Source organism: Drosophila arizonae, unplaced genomic scaffold, assembly GCF_054131065.1.
Source record: "Drosophila arizonae isolate 15081-1271.41 unplaced genomic scaffold, UAZ_ARI_1.0 ARI_Backbone_77, whole genome shotgun sequence".
Taxonomy (NCBI): Eukaryota; Metazoa; Arthropoda; class Insecta; order Diptera; family Drosophilidae; genus Drosophila; species Drosophila arizonae.
In genome coordinates this window covers 37,986-47,117 of record NW_028315247.1, presented here as the reverse complement: position 1 = coordinate 47,117, position 9,132 = coordinate 37,986, and the positions used below count along the sequence as shown (strand labels likewise).

At 44.6% G+C, this 9,132-nt stretch overlaps 1 long non-coding RNA gene across 2 annotated transcripts; it reads left to right on the top strand.

Annotated features, from left to right (window-relative positions):
- The first annotated feature begins 670 nt into the window (after window positions 1-670).
- On the top strand, window positions 671-8,370 carry LOC149267679 (uncharacterized). Of its 2 annotated transcripts, none has more exons than XR_016271570.1 (2): window positions 671-1,227; window positions 7,928-8,370. It is a non-coding gene; the product is annotated as an uncharacterized LOC149267679 (long non-coding RNA). The 2 variants fall into 2 exon arrangements; XR_016271569.1 differs by having other exon boundaries at window positions 671-1,231.
- The last annotated feature ends 762 nt before the right edge of the window (window positions 8,371-9,132 follow it).

The window sequence follows — 9,132 nt, the reverse complement described above, 5'->3', positions numbered from 1 at the left end:
TGGACGATGAGCTGCGCGGGACGCACGTCTACAACATATCCATAGAAGACAACGATTCCAGCCGATAACTGCAAAGAAACCACAAGCCATTAACTGGAAAGATGACAACTAATTGCACCACTTATCTGACGAGCTGCCACGATCCAGCGATGAAGATGATGACCATGTTGCTGCCAATCCATGTACCTGCAAAATAGAAATAAGTAGATTAAGTTGATGTTTAATGTTATATGTTTAATGTTAAATGCTAATTTATTTCTCACTAATTGTAATTGTCTTTGTTTCACAAATGTCATTACGAATTAATATGTAAAAACTAAATTAAAAGCAACTACTGCAGCAACTAATGTACCAAATAAAAAACTAAATTCAAATAAAAACAAAAATTTTATCTACAACTTAAAAAGTGGCCATTCTGTGTGCATACGACTAAAAACAAAAGTGTAACAAACTAAAATAAAACAAAATAAAACCAAAATTACAACATTAAAGAACTACCAACGTGACAACTGCTACAACCTAAAATTAAATTTAAATAAAAATAACGAAAATAACACAACTTAAAAGTGTCCATTACATATGTGCGCACACACACATACACACATATACATAAATTTAATGAAAGTTAACGAGTTTTAAACCACTACACTACACTACACTACACTACACTACACTACACTACACTACACTACACTACACTACACTACACTACACTACACTACACTACACTACACTACACTACACTACACTACACTACACTACACTACACTACACTACACTACACTACACTTCACTTCACTTCACTTCACTTCACTTCACTTCACTTGACTGCATGATCTGCTGATCCCCACCATGCCTGGATGACTGAAGAAATGCTGCAGCTGCTGCCCTTTATATAGGGCGACTGTCACTCAAATCCAAGATCGCACTCAAATTTTGAGCCCGTTGTATTTGAGCTTTAGTTGACTAATGGGTATCTGCTGCTGCTTTCTAGCTTCGTTTTACTGAAATATAACTGACAAATGATTCAGTGGCTCTCTCACTCTGTCATTTTGTCGCTTTGTCAGTCAGTCGTCCTGTTGTTCAGTGGCTCTGTCACTCTGTAAGTCAGTCGTCCTGTTGTTCAGTGGCTCTGTCACTCTGTAAATCAGTCGTCCTGTTGTTCAGTGGCTCTGTCACTCTGTCATTTCGTCGCTATGTCAGTCAGTCGTCGCTTTTTACAAAAGTGTGGGTAAGGGGGTGAACATCGGGGTGGGAGTAAATTAAAAAAAAAAAACAATAAAGGTTTGGAGATATAATTTTATAACTGGTTTTCGATAAGGTTTTTTATCGATGAAAAAAGATCGGGATGAGTTATCGATTTTTAATGATAAACTCAATATCCGCGCTGTAATGACGGACATGTTAAAAAGAATTTGAAGTGTCTAGCTCTTATATCTTCTGTAATCGACGCGTTCATACATACGGACAGACAAACAGACGGACAGGCGGGCGGACAGATAGACGGATAGGACCAAATCGACTCAGCTCGTCACCCTGATCAAGAATATATATACTTTGTGGGGTCTGCCACGCCTCCTTCTGCCTGTTACATACATTTCAACAAAACCATTATACCCTGATTTCACATTGAAAATGGGTTCAGGGTATAAAAAATGCTGGAAAAATATTAGTTGCCAATAAATAAATCTGAAAAAATATAGCTGAAAATAAAAATCATTAATTAAACCTGAAAAAATGCAGAAAAAAATATAAGCTGCCATTAAATATGAAACAAAAAAGTTTTTTCTCATATACTTACCTGATTGCCGATTGCTGATGCCAATGGGGGTCAACTAATCTGACAAGAGAAAAAAAAAAATTAAAAATAAAAAATAAACAAGTAAGAAAGCTCTAGTCGAGACTGCTCGACTACGAGATCCCCTGAACCCTTGGAGCAATAGATATTTCAATAATTTTTCGCGTCTTTCAGCTTACACAAGAAACACGCACACACACACACAGGCACGTACGCACGCACAGGCATACATACACACACACGCATACAGACACACATACACACACACACACGCATACATACACAAACGCATACACACACACATACACATACCACACACACAGTTGCGTTTTCACGGAGTGCGGTCGATGTCATCGTGGTCCATCGTAGACAATAGCTTGAACTGTGTTTTCCCCTGTGAAAGTGGAAAGAACTGAAGTCAACGTGTTTGCTGTGGGCGCGGCGTACCCAGCGACCTCAAAAAAACTACCAGAGACTTACTGCGCGGCGGTTCGTGGAATTCCCAAGCGGTATAATTCGGTGGTGCAAGAGAGGGGGGGCGATAGCGTCAGTGTTTTGGCGTCAGGGCTTCTTTCCTCTCCTTGTCTTTTGTGAGCGCGTAAATTTTGTTACTTTAGGCGTCACACTTGCGCAATAAGAAAAATCAGGTGCATTCACTCTAACAGCTGTTAGTAGTGCTGGAAATTGCATCGGGCAATCAGCTGCTCACTAACGTTGGTGAGTTGCTAAGCCTTAGCAAAGACAGCAACCTAGCTGCTGGAGTGAAGTAGCAGTTATTAAAAGTAGTGCATACTTTCGGGCTCTCGCTGTAGTCAAGTTGAGTTTAAGTTACTGCGGGTTGTAAACTCAGATTATAGTAGTAGCCATTGCCCACTACAGGCTTCACGCCGTGGTAGTCGGAGCAGAAATGGATGCCATGATGGAGGACGAGCTGCAAGCTTTTGCGCGTCGTTCCTCGTTGCAGCGATCGCCGCAGCAACAACAGAGGGTGTTGGCGCAGCCGTCGACTTCTATCCAGGCTCCAGTGGCTGAGTGCCAGGCACCCAAGTCACTAAAAGAAGCGTTAGCTCAAATAGGAGCTACACTAGAGGGTTTGTCTGCCTTATTTGGGGGTCAGCGGCATATAAATGCCTTAATAAGAGAGGAGCTGGCTAGGCTGGTCAGCCTTCACAAGACGGCCGAAGCGTTCTGCAACCGTTCGGTTAAAAACTGTGAGGTGCAGACCACGCCACTCAAAAAAGTAGGCGAAAACTTTAAGGCAGCGAGCATTAGTGCTACAGTAGGTAGCAATACTCCCAAGCGGTCGAGGGAAGTTGCCTCCGAACAGAGGAAAACTCCCTCAAAAAAGCCGAGGCCCAATAGAAGTGCAGCGAACCCAAAAGAACCAATGGCTCTACGGGCTACAGCTGAATCTAAAACTTCAAACCAGGCCGCCCGACAGACAAACCAGAGCAGCTGGACAGTCGTCAAAGGGCGAAAGCCTATGCAAAAACGTCCCAGGACTGACGCGATTGCGATTTCAGGCGTAGGGGGTTGCAGCTATGCGGACATGCTTCGTGTAGTTAAAAACGACCCAAATTTGAAGCATCTGAGCAGCGACGTTCAAGGCATTAGGAAGACAGCTAAGGGGGACCTTTTACTGCAACTGAGTAGGAAGCCGGAGCATAGCGCTGAGGCTCTGCACGAAGCTGTAGGCAAGGCCTTGGGAGACCGAGCGGTAGTTAAAACACTTACCGAATCGGCGCAAGTTGAGATTCGCGATCTAGATGAGTTAGCGACCAAAGAGGAGATCTTGGAGGCAGTTAGGGTGGAGTTGAAGGATAGCTCACTCCCCATTGAGGCTATCAAATCGCTTCGGCCAGCTTTCGGTGGACAGCAAAGAGCTACGGTTGCTCTTCCAATTGGGAAAGCTAAAACTCTGCTCGAGCTGTCCAAAATTAGAATAGGATGGGTAGTTTGCCGTATCCGAGCCGTGGAGCAGCCTAAACGCTGTTTCAAGTGCCTCGATTACGGTCATATGGCAGCAAACTGCGGCAGCGACTGTGACTTAAAGGGCACCTGTTTCAGGTGTGGAGAGATGGGTCACAGTGCCAAAGCATGCACCAAGCCACCAAAATGTAGCCTCTGCATCCGGAAAGGTGAAAAGCAGACGGACCATTCAGCAGGCAGCTTCAAGTGCCCATCTTACCGTGAAGCTGCTCGTAAAATGAAATGTTAAGGTTTTTGCAGCTTAACTTAAATCATTGTGTTGCTGCCCAAGATCTTCTAGAGCAGACCATTAGGGAAAAATGTATAGATGTAGCTTTTCTCAGTGAGCCTCACCACTGTAGAACCAGCTGCCCTAGGACATGGTCAACAGACGTTAATGGCAAAGCTGCGTTGTGGGTATGCGGCAACTCAACGAACGTACTTTCGAATGTTAAGTCATTCAATGGGTTCGTACGTGGCCGATATGGTAGCTTGTGGCTTTACAGTTGCTATCTGGCCCCCAGCATGCAGCTCAGTGAATTCACGACGGTGCTCGACGAGCTTGCCGAGGATGCCAGGGGTCGGAAGGCCATTATAGCTGGAGATTTTAACTCCTGGGCGCTAGAATGGGGTAGCCCAACAACAAATGCCAGAGGTCGTATCCTACTGGAGATCTTCGCGACACTAGATGTTGCACTGCTCAACACTGGCCATGAGTACACCTTCAGTCGGGCGGGATACGGGTCTGTTATCGACATTACTTTTGTCACTTCATCCCTCTTTCGGGGAGCAACATGGAGCCATTGCGATAGCTATACAGGCAGCGATCATACGGCACTTTTGTTCACAATAGGTGAGCCACCTGCCAGGGCGTCAACATTGTGGAGGGAGTCGTATCGGCTAGATACTTTTGATCCCGCGGTCTTTTCAGAGGCCATTCAGTCTCTAGGTACAATTGGTAATGCTGAGGCCAGAGCATGCCAAATGGTAGCCCAAATACAGTGTGCCTGCAATAGCAGCATGTTACGTCGCAAGCAGTTCACGCGACAACATGATCCTACGTATTGGTGGAATACGCAAATAGGTGACATTCGTCGCAAATGCATCCAGGCGAGAAGAAGCTACCAACGGGCTCGCGGTAGGTCAACGTTTTTTGAGAAACAGTTAGCTTACCAGGCAGCTAGAAGACAGCTGAAGAAGGCCATTCGGGCAAGCAAAAGAGAATGTTTTTTACAGTTGTGCGACTCAGCCGAATATGACCCTTGGGGCAGGGCATATAAGATAGTAGTTAAAAGACTATACGCAGGTAGACAGGTGCAGCCTACGGATCGTCTGGAGCTTAAGTCGATTGTGGAAACACTCTTTCCAGAAAGTTTAAGCTCCATTCACGCCCCTGAGTCCGAGTCTGCTGATCAGGGCTCAACGAGCACTGAAATTGTTTTAGTTACAGAGGAAGAAATATCAGTAGTTCTCCGAGATCTTAGAACCAACACAGCTCCAGGGCCGGACGGGATCCCAAACCGTGCGCTAAAGCTAGCCCTCGCCTTGCACCCAAGTACATTCGCCGAATTATTTAACGAATGCCTGATCCAAGAGACGTTCCCGGCAAAATGGAAAGCCCAGAATCTGGTATTGCTACCCAAGGCTGGCAAACCACCAGATGAGCCATCTTCGTACAGACCGATCTGTCTCTTAGACACCATGGGAAAGGTGTTTGAGAAACTGATCTGCTCTAGGCTGGAGACTGCGATTGCAAGCGCCGGAGGCCTGTCACCAAACCAATTTGGATTCCGGAAGGCCCGGTCAACAACGGACGCGCTTAACAAAGTTGTTGGTCTGGCCACTTCCGCTATTCAAGGCACCAGATGGAGGCACGGGACGAAGGAATACTGTATCATCGCGACCCTGGATGTAAGGAATGCCTTCAACACAGCTAGTTGGGATATGATACTGAATGCGCTGTCACAATATAATATCCCTAAATATCTAAGAGAGATAATAAAGAGCTACTTCAGAGGAAGAACACTGGTATACAACACGAGTGAGGGTCCCCAAACTCATACAGTGTCAGCTGGAGTACCCCAAGGCTCAGTGCTGGGGCCTCTCCTATGGAACATCATGTACGACGGCGTACTGCGCTTAGAACTACCAGCAGGCGCGCACACCATTGGCTTTGCTGATGATGTAGCTGTCGTAGCCATAGGAAAGGAGCTCAAAGATACAGAGGATATGTGCAGCGAAAGTATCAATCGCATACGAAGCTGGTTGACAGGAGCTGGGCTCGAGCTTGCGGCACACAAGACCGAAGTTGTACTAGTCAGCAGTCGCAAAAGAGTGGAAACTGCCAATATAAAGATCGGCAGCGTCACCATTGCGTCAAAGAGGGCGATAAAATATCTTGGTGTCATGATAGACACAAGATTAACTTTCCGCGAGCACTTAGAATATGTGCATAAAAAGGCAGCTGATTCTTGTAGAGCTCTCTCGAGAATCATGCTTAACACGCGGGGACCTAAACAGCAACGACGTCTCCTCCTAATGAGCGTCATTAGGTCTGTCATCCTCTATGCTGCGCCAATATGGGCAAGAGCGATGGCAACGCCGAGCTACAGCCGAGGCATTTGCGCGATCTACAGGCTGAGCGCAATCAGAGTCAGCTGCGCTTTCAGGACTATCTCCGATGACGCGGCGCTCGTCATAGCCGGTATGGTGCCACTGGAGTATTTGGTCGCCGAAGCCGTGGAGCGGAATTCGCACGGGCCTACGCGACTCAACGCTGTCAGGGCGAACAGCATCGCACGATGGCAAAGAAGGTGGAATAGCTCAGCTAAAGGGCGGTGGACGCACAAGCTCATCCCGGAGCTTGAACCATGGGTTAACCGCAAACATGGCGAGGTTAACTTCTACCTTACGCAGATCCTCTCGGGTCATGGATGCTTTCGGAGCTATTTGAAGCGCTTTGGCCACGAGGAATCTGACGAGTGCCCCTGGTGCGAGCGAGGGCATGTGGAAGACGCCAACCACATTCTTTTCGAATGTGGACGGTTTCTGGAGGAGAGGCGTCGTCTGGAAGAGGCAGTGGGCCGCTCCATCAGAGCGGACAACTTAGTCAACGCCATGCTGGAATCGGAGGAAGCTTGGGAACTAACAAGCACCTTCGCGGCCACGGTGATGATGGAGCTCCGCAGAGTCGAGCGATCGAGAAGACGAGCTGTCCCAGGCTAAGGTAGCGCATAGTGCTTGCGAAGCAATGCTTTACGGCCGTCCCGCAAGCACCGCGCGCTATCCTAGCCACCACGCATCTTGCAATTTGTATAATTTTGTCAATAAATGAATATAAAAAAAAAAAAAAAAAAAAACACATACACATACACACACACACATACACATACACACACATACACAAACACATACACACACAAGCACCCACGCATAAACACGCATGGGCTGCAGTGTGCGCTTACTATGAGAACTTAATTGTTTAATAACTTTTTTATGGACGTACGATCTTCATGAAACTTTCAGATTATGATTATAACATGGATATGCATGTAATTGCCAAAGCACAAGTCTCTAGTATTTGAAATACGCTTTTTACAAAAGTGATGGTGAGGGGGTGAATTTAAGGGTGGGAGGTAAATTTTAACAAAAACCGAAATTGTATAAATTGCATGTAAGCATACATTAAAAATTTGGAGACTCTAGCAATAAAGGTGTAGAAGATATAATTTTATAACTGGTTTTCGATAAGGTTTTTTATCGATAAAAAAAGATCGGGATGAGTTATCGAATTTTAATGATAAGCTTGATATGCGCGCTGTAATTATGGACATTTTAAAAAAAATTTGAGGTCTCTAGCTCTTATATCTTCTGCAATCGGCGCGTTCATACATACGGACGGACGGACAGACAGACGGACAGGGCCAAATCGACTCAGCTCGTCGCCCTGATCAAGAATATATATACTTTGTGGGGTCTGCCACGCCTCCTTCTGCCTGTTACATACTTTTAACAAAACCATTATACCCTGATTTCCCATTGAAAATGGGTTCAGGGTATAAAAAAAATGCTCTTAAACACTTACCTGATTGCTGATGCCAAAACATAACAAAACATATGATATGCTTTACTAATAATATTTTCCACTTACCTTTGACATAGTTGGAAGGGTACGCGGCAGTCGGTGCATGGCAATGATTGATGTCAGTACCTCAGACACAGCCGGTCCGACTGTTGAGGCACACTGGCCACGCACAATCGCATAAGGATGTCAATCTGGACGATGAGCTGCGCGGGACGCACGCCTACAACATATCCATAGATGACGATTCCAGCCGCTAACTGCAAAGAAACCACAAGCCATTAAATGGAAAGATGACAACTAATTGCACCACTTATCTGACGAGCTGCCACGATCCAGCGATGAAGATGATGACCATGTTGCTGCCAATCCATGTACCTGCAAAATAGAAATAAGTAGATTAAGTTGATGTTTAATGTTATATGTTTAATGTTAAATGCTAATTTATTTCTCACTAATTGTAATTGTCTTTGTTTCACAAATGTCATTACGAATTAATATGTAAAAACTAAATTAAAAGCAACTACTGCAGCAACTAATGTACCAAATAAAAAACTAAATTCAAATAAAGACAAAAATTTTATCTACAACTTAAAAAGTGGCCATTCTGTGTGCATACGACTAAAAACAAAAGTGTAACAAACTAAAATAAAATTAACTGAAAAGTGGCCATTTTCTATGACAACTGCTACAACCTAAAATTAAATTTAAATAAAAACAAGTAAGAAAGCTCCAGTCGAGACTGCTCGACTAGGAGATACCCTGAACCCTCCAAGCTGATATTCTAATCATTCTGCATTTCTTTTATGCACACATACATACACATGCTTCCACACGCACGCATAAGCCTGCGCTCTGCTAACTGCGCAGTAAGCAGCGACTGCGCTTGGGCTGCGTTGCAATGTGGGCAATATTATGAGAATTTATTTGTTGAATAACTTCTTTTGTAGACATACGATCTTAATGAAACTTTTAGGGCGTAATCATATGGTGAATATGTGTGTACATTCCAAAGCCCAAGTCTCTAGTACTTGAAATGCGTCTTTTACAAATTGTGGGTGAAGGGGGCGTGGTATCCAAAATCTGTAAATTTACAAAATCTTTGTACCGATTAACTTTATATACAACGCAAATTTGAAGACTCCAGGTCTAAAAATGTTCAAATTAGGCCAAAAAAACAAAATCAATTTTTCGATTATTCTCGATAAAAAAGTTATCGGACGATTTATCGAAAAAATAAAGCAAACCCGTACTGCGTATGGTACTCACGAGTATGCATGCCAAA